Source organism: Nerophis ophidion, linkage group LG05 (genome assembly GCF_033978795.1).
Source record: "Nerophis ophidion isolate RoL-2023_Sa linkage group LG05, RoL_Noph_v1.0, whole genome shotgun sequence".
Classification (NCBI taxonomy): Eukaryota; Metazoa; Chordata; class Actinopteri; order Syngnathiformes; family Syngnathidae; genus Nerophis; species Nerophis ophidion.
In genome coordinates, this window is record NC_084615.1 from 70,872,491 (window position 1) to 70,888,503 (window position 16,013).

At 44.6% G+C, this 16,013-nt stretch overlaps 1 long non-coding RNA gene across 1 annotated transcript in view; it reads right to left on the reverse strand.

The window, feature by feature from the left end:
- Positions 1-8,848: 8,848 nt before the first annotated feature.
- The window catches only part of LOC133552408 (uncharacterized), a 50,241-nt gene continuing 43,076 nt past the window's right edge, over positions 8,849-16,013 (reverse strand). The window contains exon 3 of the long non-coding RNA XR_009806709.1: positions 8,849-9,118. This is a non-coding gene — a long non-coding RNA (uncharacterized LOC133552408). The remainder of the gene's footprint in view (positions 9,119-16,013) is intronic.

Below are 16,013 nucleotides of genomic sequence, written 5' to 3' on the forward strand. Positions count from 1 at the left end.
TGCCACCGTGAAGCCAGGTTTTGTATTAGTGTGAAGTCTCGGTGGCATTGTGGTGACGAGTTGTTCTCTCGAGAGTGCAGCAGAAGATGAAACACAGCGTGAGGGTAAGGATAATGATTTATTTACACACTAAAGAACAAAATAAAACAGACTAGGAAACAAAACACTTTGCACGAAGGCACTAACAAACAAAACAACAGAACTAGCGTGGAAGCTAGGAAGAACAGAAAGCGCTAGCGTGAGAACTAGGGAAAAGAACAAACAAAATAGCGTGGAAGCTAATCGAGCGCTAATAGTTACCACACTGCTGGAATGTGACGTCATCTGTTGCATGGGAGCAAACAAGAGTCCAAGACTGAATGTCAAACAGAGGCGTGCCTATATAGGGAGATAAATAATCAAGGGCAGGTGCGCGTGATCAAAGCAGAGACAGGTGACACTAAATGGGTAACTATGACAACGGAAACAAAACCAGGAAGTGCCACAAAGAACTGAGGAAGACAAATACTAGACAGAATGTGATAAACAGAACCAAAACCAGAATATGCCATGATCCAAGACGTGGATCATGACAATTAGTTTCCTAATACAAAGTCTATCAAACTTTTTTTTTTTTTAGGAAAGGTTTTGTATTAGTTTCCTAAAAATAGATATACCGGCCCCCAGACACATTTGTTTCTCAAAATTTCGGCCCCCAAGTAAAAATATTTGCCCAGGCCTGTGCTAGAAGGTACATTTTTAATACCCGGTAGTGCCACTTCCTGTCCTTTTTGATACAACAGGTGAAATATTATTACAAGTCCTTCCTATAAAACAGGATTTTCCATTATGCATTTTTTTTTGAAAGATGTCAAAACACATTTTGAGGATATTAAATACCTATAGCTATGAAATGCTTCGAGAAGCTGGTACGGACCCATATTACCTCAGTCCTCCCTCCCGAGCTCGAACCACACCAGTTTGCCTACAGAGCCAACAGGTCCACAGAGGAGGCATCGCCACATTCCTACACTCCTCCCTGGGTCACCTGGAGACGGGGGGGAGCTACGTGCGGCTGCTTTTTGTGGATTATAGTTCGGCATTTAACACCATTATACCTGATAGACTGGTGTCCAAACTGTCGGACCTGGGTCTATCGAACTCCATCTGCATGTGAATTAAGGACTTCTTAAGGACATCGAGCCTGTACCTCAGCACTGGCTCTCCACAAGGCTGCGTGCTGAGCCCCCTTCTCTACTCCATCTACACATACGACTGCACACTTGCCCACTCCAGCAACTCCATCATCAAATTTGCGGATGACACCACCGTAGTGGGGCTCATCTCGGAGGGAGACGATTGGTGCACAGTCAACAACCTAGCCCTGAACACCTCCAAGACCAAGGAGCTGGTCATAGACTTCAGGAGGGATAAAACTGTCATCCTTCCCCTGATCATCAGCGGTGACTGCGTGGAGAGGGTCTCCGACTTCCGCCTACTGGGAGTCCACCTGCCCAATGACCTATCCTAAGGCACCAACACCACGGCTACCACCGTAGTGGGGCTCATCTCGGAGGGAGACGAGGCTGCATATCGGGACAAGGTAGAGAAGCTGTCAGATTGGTGCACAGTCAACAACCTAGCCCTGAACACCTCCAAGACCGAGGAGCTGTTCATAGACTTCAGGAGGGGTAAAACTGTCATCCTTCCCCTGATCATCAGCAGTGACTGCGTGGAGAGGGTCTCCGACTTCCGCCTACTGGGAGTCCACCTGGCCGACGACCTATCCTAAGGCACCAACACCACAGCTACCACCGTAGTGGGGCTCATCTCGGAGGGGGACGAGGCTGCATATCGGGACAAGGTAGAGAAGCTGTCGGATTGGTACACAGTCAACAACCTAGCCCTGAACACCTCCAAGACCAAGGAGCTGGTCATAGACTTCAGGAGGGATAAAACTGTCATCCTTCCCCTGATCATCAGCAGTGACTGCGTGGAGAGGGTCTCCGACTTCGCCTTCCTAGGAGTCCACCTGGCCGACGACCTATCCTAAAGCACCAACACCACGGCTACCACCGTAGTGGGGCTCATCTCGGAGGGAGACGAGGCTGCATATCGGGACAAAGTAGAGAAGCTGTCAGATTGGTGCACAGTCAACAACCTAGCCCTGAACACCTCCAAGACCGAGGAGATGTTCATAGACTTCAGGAGGGGTAAAACTGTCATCCTTCCCCTGATCATCAGCAGTGACAGCGTGGAGAGGGTCTCCGACTTCCGCCTACTGGGAGTCCACCTGGCCGACGACCTATCCTAAGGCACCAACACCACGGCTACCACCGTAGTGGGGCTCATCTCGGAGGGGGACGAGGCTGCATATCGGGACAAGGTAGAGAAGCTGTCGGATTGGTACACAGTCAACAACCTAGCCCTGAACACCTCCAAGACCAAGGAGCTGGTCATAGACTTCAGGAGGAATAAAACGGACATCCAGCCCCTGATCATAAGCGGTGACTGCGTGAGAGGGTGTCCGACTTCGCCTTCCTAGGAGTCCACCTGACCGACGACCTATCCTAAGGCACCAACACCACGGCTACCACCGTAGTGGGACTCATCTCGGAGGGAGACGAGGCTGCATATCGGGACAAAGTAGAGAAGCTGTCAGATTGGTGCACAGTCAACAACCTAGCCCTGAACACCTCCAAGACCAAGGAGCTGGTCATGGACTTCAGGAGGGATAAAACTGTCATCCTTCCCCTGATCATCAGCAGTGACTGCGTGGAGAGGGTCTCCGACTTCTGCCTACTGGGAGTCCACCTGCCCAACGACCTATCCTAAGGCACCAACACCACGGCTACCACTGTAGTGGGGCTCATCTCGGAGGGAGACGAGGTTGCATATCGGGACAAGGTAGAGAAGCTGTCAATTGGTGCACAGTCAACAACCTAGCCCTGAACACCTCCTAGACCAAGGAGCTGGTCATAGACTTCAGGAGGGATAAAACTGTCATCCTTCCCCTGATCATCAGCAGTGACTGCGTGGAGAGGGTCTCCGACTTCGCCTTCCTAGGAGTCCACCTGGCCGACGACCTATCCTAAAGCACCAACACCACGGCTACCACCGTAGTGGGGCTCATCTCGGAGGGAGACGAGGCTGCATATCGGGACAAAGTAGAGAAGCTGTCAGATTGGTGCACAGTCAACAACCTAGCCCTAAACACCTCCAAGACCGAGGAGCTGTTCATAGACTTCAGGAGGGGTAAAACTGTCATCCTTCCCCTGATCATCAGCAGTGACTGCGTGGAGAGGGTCTCCGACTTCCGCCTACTGGGAGTCCACCTGGCCGACGACCTATCCTAAGGCACCAACACCACGGCTACCACCGTAGTGGGGCTCATCTCGGAGGGGGACGAGGCTGCATATCGGGACAAGGTAGAGAAGCTGTCGGATTGGTACACAGTCAACAACCTAGCCCTGAACACCTCCAAGACCAAGGAGCTGGTCATAGACTTCAGGAGGGATAAAACTGTCATCCTTCCCCTGATCATCAGCAGTGACTGCGTGGAGAGGGTCTCCGACTTCGCCTTCCTAGGAGTCCACCTGGCCGACGACCTATCCTAAAGCACCAACACCACGGCTACCACCGTAGTGGGGCTCATCTCGGAGGGAGACGAGGCTGCATATCGGGACAAAGTAGAGAAGCTGTCAGATTGGTGCACAGTCAACAACCTAGCCCTGAACACCTCCAAGACCGAGGAGCTGTTCATAGACTTCAGGAGGGGTAAAACTGTCATCCTTCCCCTGATCATCAGCAGTGACTGCGTGGAGAGGGTCTCCGACTTCCGCCTACTGGGAGTCCACCTGGCCGACGACCTATCCTAAGGCACCAACACCACGGCTACCACCGTAGTGGGGCTCATCTCGGAGGGGGACGAGGCTGCATATCGGGACAAGGTAGAGAAGCTGTCGGATTGGTACACAGTCAACAACCTAGCCCTGAACACCTCCAAGACCAAGGAGCTGGTCATAGACTTCAGGAGGAATAAAACGGACATCCAGCCCCTGATCATAAGCGGTGACTGCGTGAGAGGGTGTCCGACTTCGCCTTCCTAGGAGTCCACCTGACCGACGACCTATCCTAAGGCACCAACACCACGGCTACCACCGTAGTGGGACTCATCTCGGAGGGAGACGAGGCTGCATATCGGGACAAAGTAGAGAAGCTGTCAGATTGGTGCACAGTCAACAACCTAGCCCTGAACACCTCCAAGACCAAGGAGCTGGTCATGGACTTCAGGAGGGATAAAACTGTCATCCTTCCCCTGATCATCAGCAGTGACTGCGTGGAGAGGGTCTCCGACTTCGCCTTCCTAGGAGTCCACCTGGCCGACGACCTATCCTAAGGCACCAACACCACAGCTACCACCGTAGTGGGGCTCATCTCGGAGGGGGACGAGGCTGCATATCGGGACAAGGTAGAGAAGCTGTCAATTGGTGCACAGTCAACAACCTAGCCCTGAACACCTCCAAGACCAAGGAGCTGGTCATAGACTTCAGGAGGGATAAAACTGTCATCCTTCCCCTGATCATCAGCAGTGACTGCGTGGAGAGGGTCTCCGACTTCGCCTTCCTAGGAGTCCACCTGGCCGACGACCTATCCTAAAGCACCAACACCACGGCTACCACCGTAGTGGGGCTCATCTCGGAGGGAGACGAGGCTGCATATCGGGACAAAGTAGAGAAGCTGTCAGATTGGTGCACAGTCAACAACCTAGCCCTGAACACCTCCAAGACCGAGGAGCTGTTCATAGACTTCAGGAGGGGTAAAACTGTCATCCTTCCCCTGACCATCAGCAGTGACTGCGTGGAGAGGGTCTCCGACTTCCGCCTACTGGGAGTCCACCTGGCCGACGGCCTATCCTAAGGCACCAACACCACGGCTACCACCGTAGTGGGGCTCATCTCGGAGGGAGACGAGGCTGCATATCGGGACAAGGTAGAGAAGCTGTCGGATTGGTACACAGTCAACAACCTAGCCCTGAACACCTCCAAGACCAAGGAGCTGGTCATAGACTTCAGGAGGAATAAAACGGACATCCTGCCCCTGATCATAAGCGGTGACTGCGTGGAGAGGGTCTCCGACTTCCGCCTCCTGGGAGTCCACCTGGCCGACGACCTATCCTAAGGCACCAACACCACGGCTACCATCAAGAAGGCACAGCAGAGACTGCACTTCCTGAGAATTCTCAGGAACAACCACCTCTCTCAGGAACTGCTGGTGTCCTTCTACCGGTGCTCCATTGAGAGCATCCTGAGCTATACTGCATCTGCGTGTGGTTCAGCAGCTGCACGGCCGGAGGGAGAACGGCGCTCCAGAGGGTCATAAAGACCGCCCAGAAGATCATCGGATGCCCCCTCCCCTCCCTGGCTGACCTGTACAGCTCCCGCTGTCTCAGGAAAGCACAAAGCATCCTGAAAGACCCATTTTACCCCGGGCACTGCCACCTAGAACTCGGGCAGACGCTAAAGGGTGCTAAAAGCTGCCACAAATAGACTAAAAAACAGCTTTTACCCAAGAGCCATAGTAGCAATATGTCCATCATGTCCTCATGTGTCATGTCTTTTAATTGTTTTTATTTTTTTCGGACTATAATGTGCAATAATGTTATATGTATGTGTGTATATATTCAAGATGCGCGGTTTGCGGTCTCATCCGCGGAGCCCGCAGATAAACCGCGGGTCGGGCGGGTGACATGACGAAAAAATTGATTCTAATTAAATTCGGGCGGGTGGCGGTTGAACCATTCGGAAATATTTGATATACATGGTTCTGGGATCGATATCCTTTACCATTCAAAGAGCCATTTGAGACCCGTGTCAAACAGCGAAGAAGACGCAAACATTCTCTAGAATGACTGCCGGCAGTCACCCAGTTAATAAGTATTAGGGCGTGCTATGAAGCCATTGACTTTGTCGCCTTCTACAACATGTACGATCTGCTTGTCAGTCCAGCAACATGTTGTGTGTCGCTTCCGCTGACACACGCACACGACTGCAAGGCATACTGGGTGACACAGAGTATACTAATGGTTGTGATATAAACAATTTTAACACTCTTAGTAATATGCGCCACGCTGTGAAGCCAAACCAAACAAGAATGACAAACACATTTCGGGAGAACATCCTCCCAGTAACACAACATAAATACAACACAACAAATACCCAGAATCCTTTGCATCCATGATGCACCCCTGACTATTTTATACACCACACTAGTAGCAAACCCCCCCAACCCCCGTGCGTCGGTAAGGTGGTCGGAGTTGGGGGCGCGGGGGTGTAAAATATATTCAGGAATTTTCACGGATGCAAAGGATTCTGGGTATTTGTGGTGTTGCGTTTATGTTGTATTACTGGGAGGATGTTCTCCTGAAATGTGTGTCATTTTTGTTTGGTGTGGCTTCACAGCGTGGCACAGATTAGTAAGAGTGTTAAAATTGTTTATATCACAACCATCAGTGTACTCTGTATCACCCAGTATGCCTCTCAATCTTGTACGTGTGATTGCGGAAGCTGAACACAACATGTTGCTGGACTAACAATCGGTTTGTACATGTTGTCGAAGGTGTCAAAGGCAATGGCTTCACAGCACGCCCTTATTCTTGTCATCAGGATGAACACCATTGGATATTCGCGAGAACGTTAGCGGCTCCCATTGTCTTCTTTACTCTGTGAAACGGGCTTAAATAGCTCTTTGAGTGGTAAAGGTGGTCGATCTGGGATGTATTTCAAAGGGCGGATGGCGGGCGGTTGCGGTTCTGATAAAATGTGGGTTCGGGTGGACGGCGGGTGGATAACGACTTTGGTGGTGCGGTTGCGGATGATATAATTGCCTATCCGCGCATCTCTAGTATATGTATATTCATATGTACGCATATATGCATGTGTGTGGATATATATACATATATATATACATACATCTTTTATTTCTATCTATTTTTTTACTTTTTATATTACCAAATTGTGTATGCACCTTAGGGGATCTGCTCCTATTTCGTTGTTCTTTGAACCTGGTGACTGCAATAATGACAATAAAACTCTAATCTATTCTATTCTAAAAACCCAACACAAAACAAAATGTCATACCGAGGTAGATATGAGCAATATTCTATCTGTTGACTACATAGGTTGTACACACGTTTCCTTTGACCATGCATCAAAATGACCGTCACTCTGGCTTCCTTTTAGAACATCCTGAAAATCGTGTCATATCAGCGTTGCTGCACAGCCTGTTAGCGAAGAAAGACATGCCGGACACATTCCCTCAATCTCGCCAACGCAGGGCGTTCGTCCGGCCATTTGATTAATGCGGCGACTGGGAGCCAGATCTAATTGTGAAAACAGGATAAACACTTTCTCAGAGAAGGCAGCCGGTGCAAATCAGAGCCTTCCCCGGAGTATTGTTGAAGGAAATTGGTTGAAGGATGAGACACAGACTCGTGTGTCACTGCGGAGGCCTTCCATCCCTCTCTAACCCACCCAAACCCTCTCCAGTTTAGCAGTTTTCACTGCAGGCTGAGACACAGAACTTTGCATCACCTGTCGGAGTCGGATCCACGTAATGGTGCATGTAAATGACTTATACTGCAACCATGTGATGTCAGCCATTCAAATATGGAGTCCCACGGAAGACCGTGGTTAAACATTGGAGATGTGATGGACAGCCTTGCTGCAGTCAGGGGGCTCCACACACAAATTCTTTGTAAGTTTACATGTGTTAAAAAATAATTAGGGCTGGGATTTTGTTGAAATTAGCTTTTTTTTTTAAACACATGCAAATCTTAATTAGGTTTTTGACTTTTTTAAGAGGAGATTTACATACCTAGAATTTAGCTCGGTTGGTAGAGTGGCCGTGCCAGCAACTTGAGGGTTGCAGGTTCGATTCCAGCTTCCGCCATCCTAGTCACTGCCATTGTGTCCTTGGGCAAGACACTTTACCCACCTGCTCCCAGTGCCACCCACACTGGTTTGAATGTAATTTAGATATTGGGTTTCCCTAAGTAAAGCGCTTTGAGTCACTCGAGAAAAAGCGCTATGTAAATATAATTCACATCAATCAATCAAAGTTCATTCATACAGCCCTAAATCATGAGTGTCTCAAAGGGCTGCACAAGCCACAACGACATCCTCGGCTCAGATTCCACATCAGGGCAAGATAAAGCTCAACCCAATGGGTTTACAATGAGAAACCTTGGAGGGGACCCGCAGATGTGGGACCCCATTGCCTCCTGGGGGACCGGTGCAATGGACGTCGAGTGGATCTAGATCAGTGGTTCTTAAATGGGGGTACGCGTACCCCTGGGGGTACTTGAAGGTTTGCCAAAGGGTACGTGAATTTTTTTTTAAATATTCTAAAAATAGCAGCAATTCAAAAATCCTTTACAAATATATTTATTGAATAATACTTCAACATAAGAATGTAAGTTCATAAACTGTGAAAAGAAACGCAACAATGAAATATTCAGTGTTGACAGCTAGATTTTTTGTGGACATGTTCCATAAATATTGATGTTAAAGATTTCTTTTTTTGTGAAGAAATGTTTAGAATGAAGTTCATGAATCCAGATGGATCTCTATTACAATCCCCAAAGAAGGCACTTTAAGTTGATGATTAATTCTATGTGTTGAAATCTTTATTTATAATTGAATCACTTGTTTATTTTTCAACAAGTTTTTATTTATTTTTATATCTTTTTTCCCCAAATAGTTGAAAAAAATACCACTACAAATGAGCAATATTTTGCACTGTTATAAAATGTAATACAAGTACAACGCATTTACCATTTAATAAATCAGAAACTGATGACATAGTGCTTTATTTTACTTCTTTATCTCTTTTTTTCAACCAAAAATGCTTTGCTGTGATTAGGGGGTATTTAAATAAAAAAAAATGTCCACAGGGAGTACATCACTGAAAAAAGGTTGAGAACCACTGATCTAGAACAAAGTGTGAGAGTCCAGTCCATAGTGGGTCCAGCCGGAGATCGTCTTGGGTGGAGACAAGTCAGCAGTGCAGAGACGTCCCCAACTGATGCACAGATGAGTGGTCCATCCCGGGTCCTGAGTTTGAACACCTAGCGCTTCATCTATGGAACATATTTACATAAACCCAATTTTTTATTTGATTTGTTTTACACAAAATGCCTCCAAAAGTTGGAATTACCGTATTTCCTTGAATTGCCGCCGGGGCGCTAATTAATTTAAAACCTCCCCTCACTCCTGCGCTAACCAAAGGCATGCGGTAAAAGTAAGCATGCGCTAATTATTTTAAAACTTCTTCTCACTCCGGCACTTACCAAAGGCATGCAGTAAAAATCTGAGTGTGATGTAAGCTCGGTCCTTTAAATCCTACTGAATTGCTCTTAATCTTCTTCCCTTTATGCGATTTCAAATTACCGGTATTGAAATCAGCCTCCTCCATTTTGAAAATGATGACAGGGAAAGTGTCACTCGTGACGTCACGAGTTTGACCAGGCGGTAATACTAAGCATGCGCTAATTATTTTGCGAAGCGAGTTTGACCCGGCAGTAATTCAAGGCAGGCGCATACTACAGTATATGCCCTGTGGCAATTCAAGGAAATACGGTGTATTAGAATATGATTAAATCAGGGGTGTCAAAGTCAAGGCCCGCAGGCTATATCCGGTTTGTAAATAAATTATCCATGAGCCCCGGTCTAAAATTTGATTAGTATTAGAAACGGCCCGCAGGCCACAGCCACCTGCTGCTGTTTTGCAAGCACCAATAATCCATCAGTGTTGGCGCTAGGAATTTTTTGTAAGCGTTTTGAAAACAAATGATAAATGTATGCATTATCCTGTTATATCTCACATTCTATATAGTGTTTTGGAAAAAGGTTGTCAAAAACTTTACTTAATTCATTGAAAAAAAATAATACAAGAGAAAATATTTTTTTATGCTAAATGTATTTAGTTTAAACATTCATTCCCTTTCTTCTTTCCTTCATGGATCTAAACTTTACCACCAGGTATTTTTTTTCTATATTTTTTATTGTAATATTTTCATAATGCTGCGATGAGGTGGCAACTTGTCCAGGGTGCCCGACTGCAGCTGAGATAGGCTCCTGAGATAGGCTGCTGAGAGCCCCTGCGTCCCCAAAAGTGACAAGCGGTAGAAAATGGATGGACGGATGGAACGATGGATTTTCATAATGTGTTTGTTCTAGTTATGGCCAAAGAAAGACAAATAAAACAATCTAAAGTTGTCTATATTTTTTAGTTTAATGCCATGATTTTAATAGTCCGGCCCACGTGAACAGATTTTCCTTCATGCGGCCCCTGAGCTAAAATGAGTTTGACACTGATTACCATGAATTGATTAACATGGACCCCGACTTAAAGAAGTTGACAAACTTATTCGGGTGTTACCATTTAGTGGTTAATTGTACGGAATATGCACTGAACTGTGCAGTCTACGTAACGACCGGGTCGCATCGTGATGGGGGGCTCGTTCTCCCAGGAATGCAGACGGGCATATAGGAAAAATGATTTATTAAGAAATAAATCAGACAGAACAAAGAAAAACGTGCTCAGCACTTAAGGCAAAAAACAAAGAGCTAGCATGGGAGCGAGAAAATAAAGAGCCTAGCGTGGAAGCTAGCAGGTAGCGAGCAGGAAACGGAACGGCATTACTTGTACGAAGACAAACTAGGAAGCCAGACTGACTGACGGGGGAAGGCAGGCTTAAATAATGTCAGTGATTACAAAACACAGGTGTGCGTTCAGAACAAGTGGCAGGTGAAAATAATAAGTAACAATGGTAACCAACTGAGAGGTGCACAAACAGGAACCGAAGGAGTCCAAAAGCAACAGAAAACACAAAAGACTCAAAAATCTAATCATAATATTATCCGGGCCAGATCAATACAGTCTACTAAAAAAATTTTTAATCAATCAATCAAAAGTCAAATGTCCCTTTACTTCAGAGAGTAAGGTAGAGATTTGTTGATACACATACTGTAGGATTATCAATTGTGGATAATATAAATCTTGATATTACATTATTTCTTATTAATTTATCTTTAAAATCTCGTGACAACTCTGTTTCTAACTTTAATCCAGGGTCCTTGAATGCATCACAGTTATGGGCAATGAGATGCAAATGTGAAACTTGTACATGACTTTATACTATGCTGCCACAGGTGGATAATCATACTAACCTTTCTACTATCACCTCATCCTTGTTCCAAAATGTCGGATCAGTGTGCGAACGCTTGCATGTGAGCTTTGACGTTCTGCCGTCGATGTAGCGTGAAGTGTTCCAAGTTAGGTTTGCCGCCATCAAGGTGGAACAAACCATTTTTATGGAAGAATTACTGTAGCAAAATCATTTGCAGACGCGTATCTCAATCTCGGCATGTGTAATGCAATTCATGTGTGTGTACGGATGTGTGTGTCTGTATATTATTCTCCGTGTGTGTCATCAGATCTGTGTTTTAAATTGTCAGCCCGTATTTCGATCGACGTGTGTGTAAAGCGTTATGCTCAGCCTCGCCTTGATCATTACGGTCTTAATGTCATTACATCAGGGGTGTCGAACTCAAATACAGAGTGGGCCAAAATTTTAAACGGAACAAAGCTTGAGGTTGAAAAAATTAACCTTTTAATAGGGACCCAAACAAGTTTTGCATTGAATAATAAAGAAGCAAGGCTTATATAACTTTAATGACATGCAAAATCCAGTTTCAAATAATAATAATTGAAAGAACATCAATGGCATATCAAATAAAATGTAAATAAAAATGTTATGTCTTTTTTTCTATCTGCAATCTTCTGAGGTAAAAATCTGATTTTTTCCACAGGCTAATAATACATTTGAAAATAAAATAACAATAATGAATGAACCAAACATTCAAGCCTTGAAGTAGCAAGAGAAAATGCATGAATAAAACGTTAATTATTGGTCAGTACCCCGGAAAAGTTAGTGCTGCAAGGGGTTCTGGGTATTTGTTCTGTTGTGTTACGGTGCGGATGTTCACCCGAAATGTGTTTGTCATTCTTGTTTAGTGTGGTTTCACAGTGTGGCGCATATTTGTAACAGTGTTAAAGTTGTTAATACGGCCACCCTCAGTGTGACCTGTATGGCTGTTGACCAAATATGCCTTGCATTCACTTGTGTGTGTGTGTGTGTAAAAGCCACAAATATTATGTGACACGCTGTTAGTATGGAGGAAAAGCGGACGTGAAGACAGGTTGTAGAGAACGCTTAAGGCAGTGCCTTAAATGCACGCCCCCAATATAGTTGTCCAGGTGGAAATCAGTAGAAATTCGGGAGAATGGTTGCCCGGGAGATTTTCAGGAGGGCACTGAACTTCGGGAGTCTATCGGGAAAATTAGGAGGGTTGGCAAGTATGAGTATTAGCGGTGAATGCGGTGTTACAGCGTCGGTGCCGCTGTAACACCGCATTCACCGCTAATACACCGGGGGGGGGGCAGCTCTAATGCTATTGCTTTAAGGGCCAAATTAAATTACACGGCGGGCCAGAGTTTGACACCCATGCCTTACATGATCACTTATTTGAATACAAAATACTTTTGACTCCTAAGTTATTGCTAAAACATAAACATTTATTTACAGCTAGGGATGAAAAGTCAAGACGAGGGTGATAAGACAGAGAGACAACAACAATAACAACAACAACAACGGAACAACATTAGCAAATACGATCTGTACAAATGTGATACGAAAAATTACAGCATACAAGCAGTTAGTGAAATAAATAATAACACGGAAATGACAATGAACATAATTGCACTACAAATGGTGCAATAAAATACAAATATAAATAACACTATTAATAATGACAAATAACAATAATTAACCTCTATTATCAACAATACGATTTTTTCAAATGCAACAATACATATATTTACTGATAACTTCGAATACAAAAGAAAGCAGATAAATGGAGGGATAGAAGGAGAAGCGAACTGTATTAACCTTGTAGATTGTTATAGTAACAATAGTTAAGCTTTGTCAGTGTGCCGTGTGTTACCCAGTTTCCCCTAGGGCAGGGGTAGGGAACCTATGGCTCTTGAGCCAGATGTGGCTCTTTTGACGACTGCATCTGGCTCTCAGATAAATCTTAGTTGAAATTGGTATTGACGATGTTAAAAAATAACGTTCACAATATAAAACCTTCTCATGCATTTCAATCCATCCATCCGTTTTCTAATGCACCCTTTGAAGAAGTCGTATTAATGGTAAGCAGTATTTCATTTAGTATTGATTTGCTTCAGAATAACAATGTTATTAAAAGAATAAGAGACTTATTATACTCTAAAAATGTTGGTCTCACTTAAAAATGCACGCATTTAGTTTTATTCAGTGTTAAATAAAAATATTATATGGCTCTCACAGAAATACATTTTTAAATATTGGTTTTCAGGCTCTCTAGGCCAAAAAGGTTCCCGACCCCTGCCCTAGGGCAACAACGTAAATACATGTTAGATGAAACGTGATTATATGCATGAGTGTAAGTATGTATATGTACTTGTATATGTACAGTATGTGTATATGTATGTTAGTACAGTGAATTAAAGAGCATGCTAAAATCTATTTTACTTGTAATTACGTGACATGAATCATATTTACACGTACGTTCACTACAATGACTAATCTGAGCAAAATGAACGATTTAAAGTAGCAAGTAGGGTTGTACGGTATAACGGTACTGGTATGGTATCGCGCTACTAATGAAACAAATACGGTAGTATACTCTGAAAAGTACCAGTTCCCGGGCATGACGGGCGTCTTCACGTCATGACATTGCTGGTTTTGTGAGCAGGGGAGCATTTTCGGCAGCGCACAATCACAGAGTACTTACAAGCAGACACAGTGTGTAGACAGAAAGGGAGAACAGACGCATTTTGGCCTAAAACTAAAGGAAAAGGTGAAGTCATAACACTGAAATGCCCTCAGGAAGAGGTGCTTTAAGACTAAATCACTAATCCTCGCCTCCATGGCGACAAATAAAGTAAGTTTCCTACAGGTATCGTCCCTACAGACGAGGAATAGCTAAACATGTTTCATTACACACCGTAGGAGGCTATGATAGCTAACCGCTAACAGAAAGCTAGCACCCTGAATGTAAACAAATACCATGGGTGGATCTATACCTGACATCCACTGTAATGATACCAAGTACTATAGCGTATCTAGTCGATACTACTATGATTACATCAATATTTTTTGTCGTCTTTTTTTCCTTTTTAAAAAAATTATATTATCTTTCAAAACTCAGGAAATATGTCCCTGGACACATGAGGACTTTAAATATGACCAATGTATGATCCTGTGACGACTTGGTATCGGGTCGATACCTAAATTTGTGGTATCATTCAAAACTAATGTCGAGTACCTAAACAACAGAAGAAAAAGTGATTATTACATTTTAACAGAAGTGTAAACAGAACATGTTAAAGAGAAAACAACAAGTAGATCGATTATCCATTTTTACAGCTTGTCCCTCATAATTTTGACTGAATAGAATGAAAAATGACACAATATGTTACTGCATATGTCAGCAGACTAATTAGGATCCTTTATTTGCTTACTTACTACTAAAATACAAGTTGTCTTGTATGTTCACTATTTTATTTAAGGACAAACCTGTTCTTCCATTGCAATAAGATAACATATATCTATCAATCAATCAATCAATGTTTACTTATATAGCCCTAAATCACTAGTGTCTCAAAGGGCTGCACAAACCACCACGACATCCTCGGTAGGCCCACATAAGGGCAAGGAAAACTCACACCCAGTGGGACATCGGTGACAATAATGATCCAGTGGGACGTCTGTGACAATAATGATTATGAGAACCTTAGAGAGGAGGAAAGCAATGGATGTCGAGCGGGTCTAACATGATACTGTGAAAGTTCAATCCACAATGGATCCAACACAGTCGCGAGAGTCCAGTCCAAAGCGGTTCCAACTCAGCAGCGAGAGTCCCGTCACAGCGGAGCCAGCAGGAAACCATCCAAGCGGAGGCGGATCAGCAGCGCAGAGATGTCCCCAGCCGATACACAGGCAAGCAGTACATGGCCACCGGATCGGACCGGACCCCCTCCACAGGGGAGAGTGGGACATAGAAGAAAAAGAAAAGAAACAGCAGATCAACTGGTCTAAAAAGGGAGTCTATTTAAAGGCTACAGTATACAAATGAGTTTTAAGGTGAGACTTAAATGCTTCTACTGAGGTGGCATCTCGAACTGTTACCGGGAGGGCATTCCAGAGTACTGGAGCCCGAACGGAAAACGCTCTATAGCCCGCAGGACTTTTTTTGGGCTTTGGGAATCACTAACAAGCCGGAATCCTTTGAACGCAGATTTCTTGCCGGGACATATGGTACAATACAATCGGCAAGATAGGATGGAGCTAGACCGTGTAGTATTTTATACGTAAGTAGTAAAACCTTAAAGTCACATCTTAAGTGCACAGGAAGACAGTGCAGGTGAGCCAGTACAGGCGTAATGTGATCAAACTTTCTTGTTCTTGTCAAAAGTCTAGCAGCCGCATTTTGTACCAACTGTAATCTTTTAATGCTAGACATGGGGAGACCCGAAAATAATACGTTACAGTAGTCGAGGCGAGACGTAACAAACGCATGGATAATGATCTCAGCGTCCTTAGTGGACAGAATGGAGCGAATTTTAGCGATATTACGGAGATGAAAGAAGGCCGTTTTAGTAACGCTTTTAATGTGTGCCTCAAAGGAGAGAGTTGGGTCGAAGATAATACCCAGATTCTTTACCGTGTCGCCTTGTTTAATTGTTTGGTTGTCAAATGTTAGAGTTGTATTATTAAATAGAGTTCGGTGTCTAGCAGGACCGATAATCAGCATTTCCGTTTTTTTGGCATTGAGTTGCAAAAAGTTAGCGGACATCCATTGTTTAATTTCATTAAGACACGCCTCCAGCTGACTACAATCCGGCGTGTTGGTCAGCTTTAGGGGCAT